The following is an 11,383-nucleotide window of genomic DNA, read 5'->3' on the forward strand; positions in this document are numbered from 1 at the left end:
ATTCCACTAGCTTAGGTGTCATCACCAATCCAGAGAGTGATAGTCTAAAACACAATCCCATTAAATTTACTCCAACCCAAATATAATAAATAACTGAATAAAAGAAATGAAATCCTAAACTACCCCAAAACTTCATCGAAGTAAGAAATTACAATGATATTATCACATACTTTGTTAGCAACTAATGCAACACTAGAAATTACACCAACAATATCCAAATATACGGTCTATAGCATACCACTTTGAACCATGGCCCAAACACTTTCTTCTTTGTGTTTTAATGTTAAAGCGGGAATAATGCATTCTGACCAATGACCATATTATTCTCATTACGTCGCAAAGATATGCAATAATTACTCGGGAAAATATTCGACCCCCAGGAAGCCCAGTCAAGCATTGCAAGGATCACAGTAAAGGTGTATAAGGCGTAACACATCCAACCTTTAATGATCCAGAAGGCCATACTCTCTCAGAAGGAAAACCATATAGCATGTAAAAAGTAAAATAAACAATGCTTCGGATCATATATGATTTTACAGATATATATACAAAACAACTAACTTTTCTTATACAATCAAGCTCAAGATAATTATATGGATAGATATGTAAAACAAGCTTTTAGGTGATCATGCAGATATATATATATATATGAAACAGATAACTCCACAATACCTACTAGATCAACATATTATTAAGCTGAACTGGGGTTCAAATGTTGTCAAGGGGGTTTACTGTAATTCCCCCTTAAAAAAATAAAAGATAAAAATGCAACCACTAAAAGGAAGGAAAAAATTACAACATAAAAGACAAGGTATCATGCGAGAGAAAAAATAAAGGAAGATTCATTAGTTAAAATGTAAGGACTTCAGCTAGTACTTATCAGTGACCAATATAACTATACAACCTAATGGAAGCACTTACATGTCATCATCTGGCCACCAAACCTTAACCTTTTTACCAATTAGGTTACTGTCATACTCTATAGCATCAGATGCCTGAAATGAAACAATAGACAACTTATAAGAATCGGTTCAAAAAGTACAAATGATAACAGAAATTGATTCAAGAAGTACACAAAAGAGTTAAACACCATAAAAACAACTAGAGCAAGTAATACTGATATCACACAAACCCAACTGTCCACCAAAAATAAAACACAAACTCAAGCCCAACCAAGTTCAGCAATAGCTCAATTTGACCTCTCTTTTTAAGCTTAGAATAAGATTCAGTTTTACCATGCAAGGCTGAGCTTTGTCCTGTTCAATCAGTTCAAGTGTGTTAGGTGATCTTCCATCTCATGTCCATTGCCTCTTTCTCTCCCTCTATCCCCTTTATTGGTTCTCTCAAAGATTTTAAAGGGCTAAGCACTACATATCCCCAAAAATGCTTTACTTTTCCTTCCCTAAATCAAAACTACGCATCAACTCCAACAAACAAAAACCTTACCTTTTCAAAGAAAGTAGAAAAATAATGAACAGATAAAAAGAGACGGGCAAGAGCAAAGAGATGTTGATTTCATGGCCCAACATCATATCTTCACAGAGTCATTACCAATTATCATGATGGCAATGTAGTTATGCAAAAACATTGCGGGCTTCTGGTGCCACAACACTCTAACCCAGAAGCTTTGTACAAGAATGGAGGACAGGTTAAATTACTTTTAATGAAAATAATGCCATGGTTATTTAAAAATTACAAGGCATTAAAATAATTGTTGTTCTTTTTTTCCCCCATTGGGAGAGGGAGGTATAGGTGGTTTTACGAACAGCACGTTCCTACCCATTTAGAGTCAAGGCATAGAGGCACATCACCCATGACCAAAAAACACAAACACTTTCTAAACTGCTAAATAGGATCCGATCCAACTCCACCACACACAACAAACCACAGGCACCCACGCACCAACGAACTTACATGTGGGCAGCATATGAAAAAGAAAGGCCAAACACATCCCACATCAGGACCACAGTGATTAATTGCACAAACAAAAAGAATTTTCATTGCTAAAGTGTAAAGGCAAACGGAGTCCAAGTAATCAGCTCTTCAGTTTTTCTTTCTACATTTTTTTTTTTTTTTTAAAGTTATGTCACTCTTTTACAGACGAAAGGAAGAAGAGACCAAAGAACCACAAAGAGAATAGTGAAAATCTTGATGATGTTGCATTATTGCATATGAAATGACAAAACAGAATAAAATAAAATGCAATCTATGGGTGGGTGCACCACATGGTAGGCACTTTGCTAGAGCATGCATTAGATTTTATTATAATATAAACCAAAAATCAAAATATGCCAACTGATAGAAAATGAACCGTGCCAATGGGGTTGAGAATACTTACTTTCTCTTTCCCTGGCATACGCTTTCTCTTGGAATTCGTCTTGGTGGTTTCCTCTAAGTGGACTTCATCTTTATCTAATCTTAAGGCACCTTTTGGTGAAGAAACTGCTTCCTACAAAATGAATAAGAATATTTTTTTTAGATACTTGGTCAATGAAGACTCAGGCATAAATAGAACTGCACAATGCCAAAGCACGTCAAAAAGTACTTTGTCATCATCTTCCGTGGATGATTTCGTTAAATCCTTCACCAAAGTAGCTTTTCCATGTCCACGTCCTCGTCCTCACCCACGCCTTTTCCTATCTTCCTTCTTCTTTGATGAGGGCCCATCCACTATCTCATCTTTTGCATGTACCTTCCTAACACAATATTGTCCGTCAGAGCCAGTCTTCTCCTCAGTACTCCCAGCAGGAGCCTTTTTTCCAGAGTGTCTCTGGGTCTTTTCCAAATCACTTGTACCGGCAGATGTTTTGTTAGAAGCAACATTGGCAGATAGTGGAACTTCTTCAACCAAGTCTTTCTTCTTTGGTCGTCCAACCTTCATTGGACTACCCTCATCAGGAACACTCCCACTTGGAGATGGGGAAGCCACATTCACTGGCTCACTCTCTATTGCTTTTGGGGAGGAAAGCTGAACGTTCTCTTTGTCATTTTCTGACAGCACAGCCACCTCAACAGACAGCTCCTCAGAAGGTGAACTACGGACTTCCTTGCTACGACTTTTTCGACGGTCTGCCGTTCTTTCAGCCTCTTTGTCGCTATCAACTCGAGAGGAGTCAGAAGGTTCTGTTGGATTGATTAAAGAGTTAGGTTTCTGTCCTCTTTTCTTGGATGTTTGTTCAGGCTTAGACTCTGCTTTTACTATCTTCCCACTGTCTGAATCATCGGGTTCAGCACTGCTTGTTACGTTAGTATCCACTAACTGATCAGCTTGGCGAGCATGCTCTAGCTTCTTTAAAGACTCTGGATCTGCCAATCTGTCCTCATTCCCAGTTTCTGGAACACCATTCCTCATAACTGACTTTGGAGATCTGTCCACAGCAGGATGATCACCTTCAGGACAAGTCTCTGTCACACTTTCTTTTGTCATTTGATCCTAGATTGATGACTTCCAAGCGATTAGTTGCAAGATTAAGGTTTTTTTTTTAACAAAGTTGCAAGATAAGGTTGGTCCACAAAACTTTATAAATTAACTCACAACTAGCTATACAAATAAAAATACATAAAAATAATATAGACTATCAGGACATGCCTGGGCTGCCCCATCAGGAGATGCCACAGCCAACTTGTTCTCATCAGCCTGATGCAATTAGTACAAGAAGTGGCAATATCATATGTGCAATTAGTACAAGAACTGGCAACATCACATGTAAAAGCAGAACAAATAACAACTAGAAGTTAAGATGGATAAAGCCTATAACTATAAATTACAGAAAACAGATATAAATTGATGACATACCTGAGCTGCCCCCTCTGAAGATGCACTATCCAACTTGCTCTCCTCAATCTGAAGAAAACATTACAGCACAATGAATAACCAAATCATGATTACATCTATGCTCACATATAAAAAAATTAAAAAAAAAAATTTGCTGAGGCAATGACAATTTCAGTAAATAATATTAGCATCAAATGAAGACATTCACTATAGGTAGACAATATTATTTTAAAACGAGCACTATTTAAAATGAAAGAGATCTGAAATTCCTAGTGGATCTCCCTGAATTGGTTGCTGGACAGTGAAGAACAATATTAGCAATCACAGCATAACATATACTCCCCATGGTCGATGATAAAGCTTTATACAAGCAAGCCATTTGGAGGCTCTCCTCACCTCAACGCAAGCAAACATGGCAACTAGAAAGCAATGCAACAATTGCGCAAGAAAGTTGTGATGTTATAGGCAATGTTACACGAACTCTTCTAAATTTGTGAAGTAACCGTATCTGACACTCAACACTTAAAAGGTATCAGATATGTGTATGAGATGCTAAGTTGGACATGCACCCACCAAGCATGCCTAAGTAATCAAGTTTTGCCATACAACTATGCAGGAGACACCCATTTTATGCAAAAAATGCTCTACTATTAGTTTGTAAACTCCATTTTACCTTTAAAAAATAAAAGTTCGTTTTAAAAAAATACAAAATCTAGCCGTGTCGCAAACTCCTAGCTTCTATGAAGCACAAGTACTCTAAAAATAGTGTTGTACAAGTACCGGGTACTTAGTGTGTGTGGGTACACATACCGATACGGCAATACACGTACCGGGTACGCCGAATACATGCCTGGTTCAGCAAATACATTTGGTACGTTGTAGGTACAACACCAGTACAACAAAATGTTTTTTTTTTTTTTTTACAGCTGCTAGAATTTATTGCAACCTCTATTATTCTTCTTTCAATTTTGAAAATATCAAGTAATTTATTTCTAACACCCTTTACCTATGAGTCATGGTTTTGCTCTTTTTTGCATCTTGTTTTAAACAATCAAAAAAAAAGAATTATATAATTTTTTAGACGATTTATTCTCTTTTTAGTTTCGATATTGAAACTTCTGCTTTGTATATTTGATGTTTAGCTATAAATTTAAAAAAAAATATATTAAAAAAATTGACGTACGCCAACCATACCCGTACCCTAACCCTACATTTTTTAGAATTTGACGTATCGGCATACCCGTATCACACCGGCACCTGCACCCGCACCCGTGCTTCATAGCCTAGCATCCTTTGTCATAAGAATCAAACGAATCTGACACTCCCACACACTCCCACACATACCAGCACCCAACAGCCCACCTCAGTCCATGGAACATAGGTTATAGATAAATGGTACCAGCGAGATTATAAACGAGAGATGGGCGTGTAGGTGCAGGTAATATAATTGCACAGGAGTTGCTACAACACTTCGGTTAAGCAGGATTGCTGTTGCTAGAGGCAGGGACAGGAATGCAGACAGGGCAGTAGTGGTGACAGCCGCGTAGTAGTAATGCATCATTAACCATGTAATATCAGAATTACATACAAAAATACAATCATAGAAACTGTGCTACCCATGTGCCAACGGTCTATTACTTTTGGGTATTAGAACAAGGATATTATTGGATAAGAAAGCATTGGCAATGGTAGCAGCATTAACAAGTTATTATCAAACTTAATTTCAAAAAATGGTGCAACTAAAGCTCTGCCATTATGCCCGTCAAAAGTTAACACTTGTATATACGGAGAAAGGCAGCTTATTTCAAACAATATTTACCTCCACCCTCTATATCTCTCGCAAATCTTAAATTTATGCATAAAAGAATACTATGTTGAAAATGTAAGTGAGCATACCAACTGTTCTCCACAAGCATCGTCATCATTATGTCTAACAGTACCGTCATTGTTATGTCCAACATCAGTTGTTCCATCACATATAGATGCAATTACTTTGCTTTAATCATCAAAAGAATGGCCCAAGGATTCCTTAGCTTGTATCAGGTAAGGTTTGACCTTTATTGCACAGTTTTCAAATACTCTCTCCCCCAATTTCCGAGCAATTGGCAGAACCTCCTGAAAATATAAAAACCTCAGACAAATTCATAAAAACAAAAACAAAACAAGGGAGATAAAAACACAGTAATCCATTGATCAATAATAATTGACCTGATTGTCCTTTTTCAAACTAGCTAGGATGGGAGAGATGAGTTCAAACGAAATATCTTCACTTTCTTCCAGTTCAAGAGACATAATTGTGATCATGGAAGAAAACACATTCTCTGGGTGATAATCCCTGAAAGTTGAACAAAAGCAATATCAGTTGCTGAAAAGAGAAACATGAACAATTTCATCATAGCAGGATTTTTTGTAGGTGATTTAAGTTAGGGAAGTAACCTTGTTAGCTAATCAATTAAGTTGCTTATTGGATATTTATATCTAAAGAAAAAGAATAAAGCTTTGGACCCCCAGTGGGGGTACTGGGGGTCACCTCCCATTGGTCCAAAAAAAAAACAGTTTTTTTTTTTTTTTGAGTTTTCAGCCAACCCCAGGCCGACACGTGGCACTGGGGGTCACTGGGGGTCATCCCCAGTGGGGGTCTGTAGCATTGCTGAAAGAAAAATATGTGAATGAAAAACAACACTCAATTAAAATCAAATCAATAAAGAATAAACCTATCAAAAAGTATCGAACCTGCAATAGTGAATAGGAGGCAGTTACTTCAAAAATGGGGAATCCAAATTTTACAACTTTGCAACAATTTTGGTACCAACTCAAGCAGAATAAACTCACACTACAGCCTAAATTTTTTTGTACAACATATGTTCAAACAAAAGTCACCCCTAGCTGGGTAGACCTCCACCATCTGTTGATATACATAAATATACACGTCCTACAGCTTATAAAGTATGACCCATAACCAAAAACCATGAGTGCAAAATTAAATGTGAGCCAAGGACGAAGGAGAAGCAAAAGAAAACACAACAATCTGATTTGGCTTTACTGTTTTAGATTTTGTAGCGGAATAACATATTATATTAGAATTAATATGAAAATTCAATTTCACAAGATAAAGTGGATATCACAAGACAGAAAAGTGTTAATATAGCCTGGTTTTTTCGGGCATGGCATAAGAAAAAGAACATGTTCATCATCTTAAATATTAGCTCATACCTTATAGCTTTCAGAAAGTGGTGGAACATCTTAACAATCAAACCATCACATTCCAGATCCAACATGACCACACATGACCTGACCTTGGTTACAGTTTCAAGAATCAAGGTCCTCTTATTATATGATCTACTGGACTTGTCAGATAAATTTTCAAAGGATGATACAATCAACTGAAAAACATCCTGTGTATAAAAACAGTGAAAACTTATGAGGATAAAACAAATGATGATAAAATTTCTCTATAAAAATAACAGAAACCCAGTACCTTCATCTGATCATCATCATATGGAGCATCTGGTGCAGTAATTCTTGTAATCTCACTGATGCAGGAGGCAACTGCAACTTTCACATCTACATCAGGATGCCTTAGAAGTTTATCTGCAACCAATGCCTTCATAAATGGAGAAAGTGCAGTTTGCATTGATTTCAATGGTGACTGCTCCACTCTTGAGAGAAAATTCTCAATTTGCTGAAAATCACAACAAAAGAAGATTATACGAAGAATTTACAAGCAAATCAAAGAAGCGAAAAAAAAAAAAATTAAATAAATAAAAAAAATTCTCTTATTTTCTTTTCTCACAATTTAGCAAGTTTGTAGGTATTCTTTTCTTTTACCCCAAAAAAAAAAGTTTGTTTTCTACATTTTTACATCTAATTTAGTATAAAAAATCATAGCAGGCTTTCAACTTCCTTTCAACCTCCTTAACCAATTTACATTTCTTAAAAGCTATCTCAATTTTATCTTTTTGCCATTTTTAAAACATTCTTTTTTTTCAAAAAAAATAATAATATATTTTTACTGCAAACTGTATCACATAATTCCACCACCAAATATCTTTACATATAGGGTCTTTTCTCTTTGATTCTCTTAGGACTTCTCTTGTTATGGTTTTAATGTATCCCATCATTGTATTCCACATGTTATTAAATTAATATCACCATCCAAACGCCAAATATTTCTACTTTCTCACCTTTTAGATTCCAATATCTTTACATGAACTTTTAATAATTTTTATGGTTTAATGTTGCATTTTAATGTATATATCTAGTACTGCCAGCCTATGTTGCAACGTTAAAGTCTACAAGAATCTTTACATATTGCTCATTTTACAAAAAATAATATGTTTGACTCTTGTTGACCCATTTTTAAAAGCTATTTAAGTATTTCTCTCTCTTTTTAAAGAAGGTGTTGGTTAAATAAGATCAAACACGACTACGAAAGATACAATGCCCTCTTAGATTACATTACACTACAAATTCAAAATATGGCAAATGTTGCAAGGTTTAAATCAAGAAGCAAGCATTGCAGTTACAAAATGCAAGTGTAACCTTTATTGCAAAATATCCTAAACCTACAATAGTTATGATGTTAGGATAATGCCAAAAGTCGTGGGGTTAGGATAATACCAAAAGTTCTAAAACGTATCAAGAGTACAAATTCAAAATTCCAGCTAAAGAAACAAAAAGTGTTGCAAAGTTTAAACCAAGAAGAGTGTATTGCATTTACAGAATGTGAATGTCACCTCTACCCTGCACTCATGTTCATTATCATGTTAGAAAGGATTTACAACACAACCTCTTTGATAGAAGGTTTGCCAAGAAGCTTCTACTTGTCGAAGTTTTGTTTCCCCCACAACAATAGACTTGCAAGTTGCAACTATAGTATAGGAAAAAGCTTCTATTTGACAGCAGTAATAAGAAGGAAAGGATATGATTGTAAATAGAGACTTAAATAAATGTTTCCCTCTCTATATAGTAGTACATCATGGTATCATCCTAGTACAAGATGGCCTCTTAATATTGCCCACTCATGCAGATTCACATGGTTGCCTAGGAAAGTGCCCAGGTAAGCACCAATGCAACAAGAAGGTACCCCTCAGATGGCATTCAAAGCCCGGGTTGCAAGCCAACATCTAAGCTACCTCATTGAAAGTTACGTAACGTAGCCATTTTACACTTCAATCACCTAGGATCACAAGTGCCCAGACAGCAGCAGCCCATTGTTACACACAGCAAACTAATTGCAAATTCAAGCTCCACAAAAATTTTACTATTTGTCCTAGGGCTATCAAAAAACCAACTAACCCGATGTACCAGACCAAACCGACTCGAAAAAACATCTCATGGTCATGGACTGTTTCAAGGGACAAAACAGTCACCTGCAGGAATGAAAGTCTGATTTTCTTCACTTTTCGGTCTAGTCTCGGTGTGATAGAATATTTCGCTAGTACACCCCGAACTGACAGAAATAATTAAATGTACAAAATTATATACATGTCATAAGTTCAATTCATTTGCAATACCAATTTGTCTTATGCCAACAGGAACTCAGTTTTATTGCAGACTTCTACTTATGACCTTATAAAATGATGAAACCGTGCATTTATAGAATACACTGATTTCACAAGATTCAAGGCAAGGAGTGAAACATGCAACAAATAAACACACTGCGTAAGTACAATAGATTAATAGAAAAACTAGTCAATCTACAAAATTTCCACATTGCATCCTATACACAGATAAAATTTTGATCTATGGTAGACCATCCTCCTGAAACCGGTTCCATGAACTAATTGGAAAAGAACAAGCGGTACAACTAAAAAAAATAAAGAGCCCTAATTAAGGAAAAAAATTTACAAACAAGACCCAAATGCCATAAAAAAACATGCGATACAACCGGGGGGGGGGGGGGGGGGAGGAATCAAAACCCAGATAGAAGCATGAAGTGCTGAAAAATTATAGAAAACTAAAAACCCTAGAAATCAAGGGCAGAAAGCAGTTCAACAAATCAAAACCCATATAAACTAGGGCTTACGTCAAGCAGAGGAAGGAGTTCATCGACCGAAGACGGAGGTTGAAGGAGCCTATTCCCAGCTTCCTCCAGCTGCTCCTCGAACTCTCTCTCTCCGGACGCCATGCTCTTCTCTTCTCTTTCTCTCTCTAGATTCCCCCAAAATCCCTCGATTCGAACTCAATTTCACACCATTAAAACCCTAGAAAACCAGAAAAATAAAACCAAATCCCAACAATTATACAAACTAGAACACGAACGAATAGAAATGATCTCAGAGAAAGGGGTCATTCTCTTTGGGGAGTTTGTTTTAGCTTTTTGAGAGCCAACTTAACTTTGAAAAAGTTATTTTAAATCGTTTGTTTAAACTTATTTTAAATAACTTATTCTAACCGCTTATTTTAACTCAAAAAAATTGATTCTGAGAAGCTGTTTACCCGTTATTTCTGATTATCAACTTCTGTTGTGGACGTGTTAATTTATGGTTATACTCTTAAATTTTTTTATTTTTTATTTTTTTAAAAATAGAAAAAGACTCAAATGGACTATAGATTATTATTATTATTTTTTATGAAAAATTTAGACAAACAAAAAATAAAAATTAATTGAAAAAGTTATTTCACAATTTATTTAACAAACACTACTCAGCAACTTAAATCTATAATCCAACAGTTACACCAAACAGATTAATAACTTCTGATTAAAGTCATAATCTATAATCTATTAAGTTATAATCTATAAGTTGTTTTAACAGTTACACCAAACGGGGCCTTACACACCACTTTCCCTCGAGGCAAACTATGGGTCATTCTATTTACACACCGCTTTCCTTCTAAAGCCAAACCATTGATTTATTTATTTTTTATTACAATTTTAACCTTAATTGAAATAATTATAAAGAACAAGTTATGATATACTTCATTTGTGTATTTATCATAAAAGACAATAATCAATATAATATAAATTATCAATTTCAAATTTGTTTATTACGTATCTTCTCTGTCAAAAATCCTAAAACTAAAATCAAAAACTCTTCAACAAATAATCAAAAATATAGTATTATTTAATATTTTGATTGGATTCAATGAATGATGCATCTGGCAATTCTCATTCGGAACAATGGAGCAATTAAAAGTTTTTTTTTTTTTGTTGTTTCGTCTTCGTTTTCGTTTATGAGTGGTAAATTGTTGTTCCGTTAACCAGAGGTGAATGATATATCATTGTTCGACAAACTACAATCGAACAAATTACATCTGTTCAACAGACTACAATCGAACAAGTGCAATTTGTTCGGATTACTACGGTCGAACTTTTTCATTTAATTCAACTCTGTACTGCCGAACAGTTATAAATTATTTTTATTTTTTTTTTAGAACTATGTTGAGCGACACCACCGACGACGTCTTGATGAGTATTTTCAGCAATGGTGTTCACCAGTGTGAATAGAGAATGGAAGGGAGATGAATATCGTGAGTATGGGGTGTGTGGCTGTGTGGGAGCAAAGATGGAACTTTGTGTGTATATTGTTGTGGGTGGGTGTGTGTGTGAGTAAGGATAAATATATAAATTTGTGGTGTGTGATGAGAAAAATATTTATTTTTACA

The 11,383-nt window shown here is 35.4% G+C and overlaps 1 pseudogene across 1 annotated transcript; it reads right to left on the reverse strand.

The window, feature by feature from the left end:
- Positions 1 to 2,349: 2,349 nt before the first annotated feature.
- On the reverse strand, positions 2,350 to 10,081 carry LOC114295318 (uncharacterized; annotated as a pseudogene). Its single transcript, XR_014348241.1, has 9 exons — positions 9,804 to 10,081; positions 7,254 to 7,457; positions 6,989 to 7,170; positions 5,984 to 6,110; positions 5,672 to 5,890; positions 3,797 to 3,844; positions 3,590 to 3,637; positions 2,546 to 3,433; positions 2,350 to 2,449 (listed from the first exon to the last, which is right to left on the reverse strand). The product of XR_014348241.1 is annotated as an uncharacterized LOC114295318 (transcript).
- Between the last annotated feature and the right edge of the window lie 1,302 nt (positions 10,082 to 11,383).

The sequence above is a fragment of the Camellia sinensis genome, chromosome 13 (assembly GCF_055761805.1).
Source record: "Camellia sinensis isolate YWXY chromosome 13, ASM5576180v1, whole genome shotgun sequence".
NCBI lineage: Eukaryota > Viridiplantae > Streptophyta > Magnoliopsida > Ericales > Theaceae > Camellia > Camellia sinensis.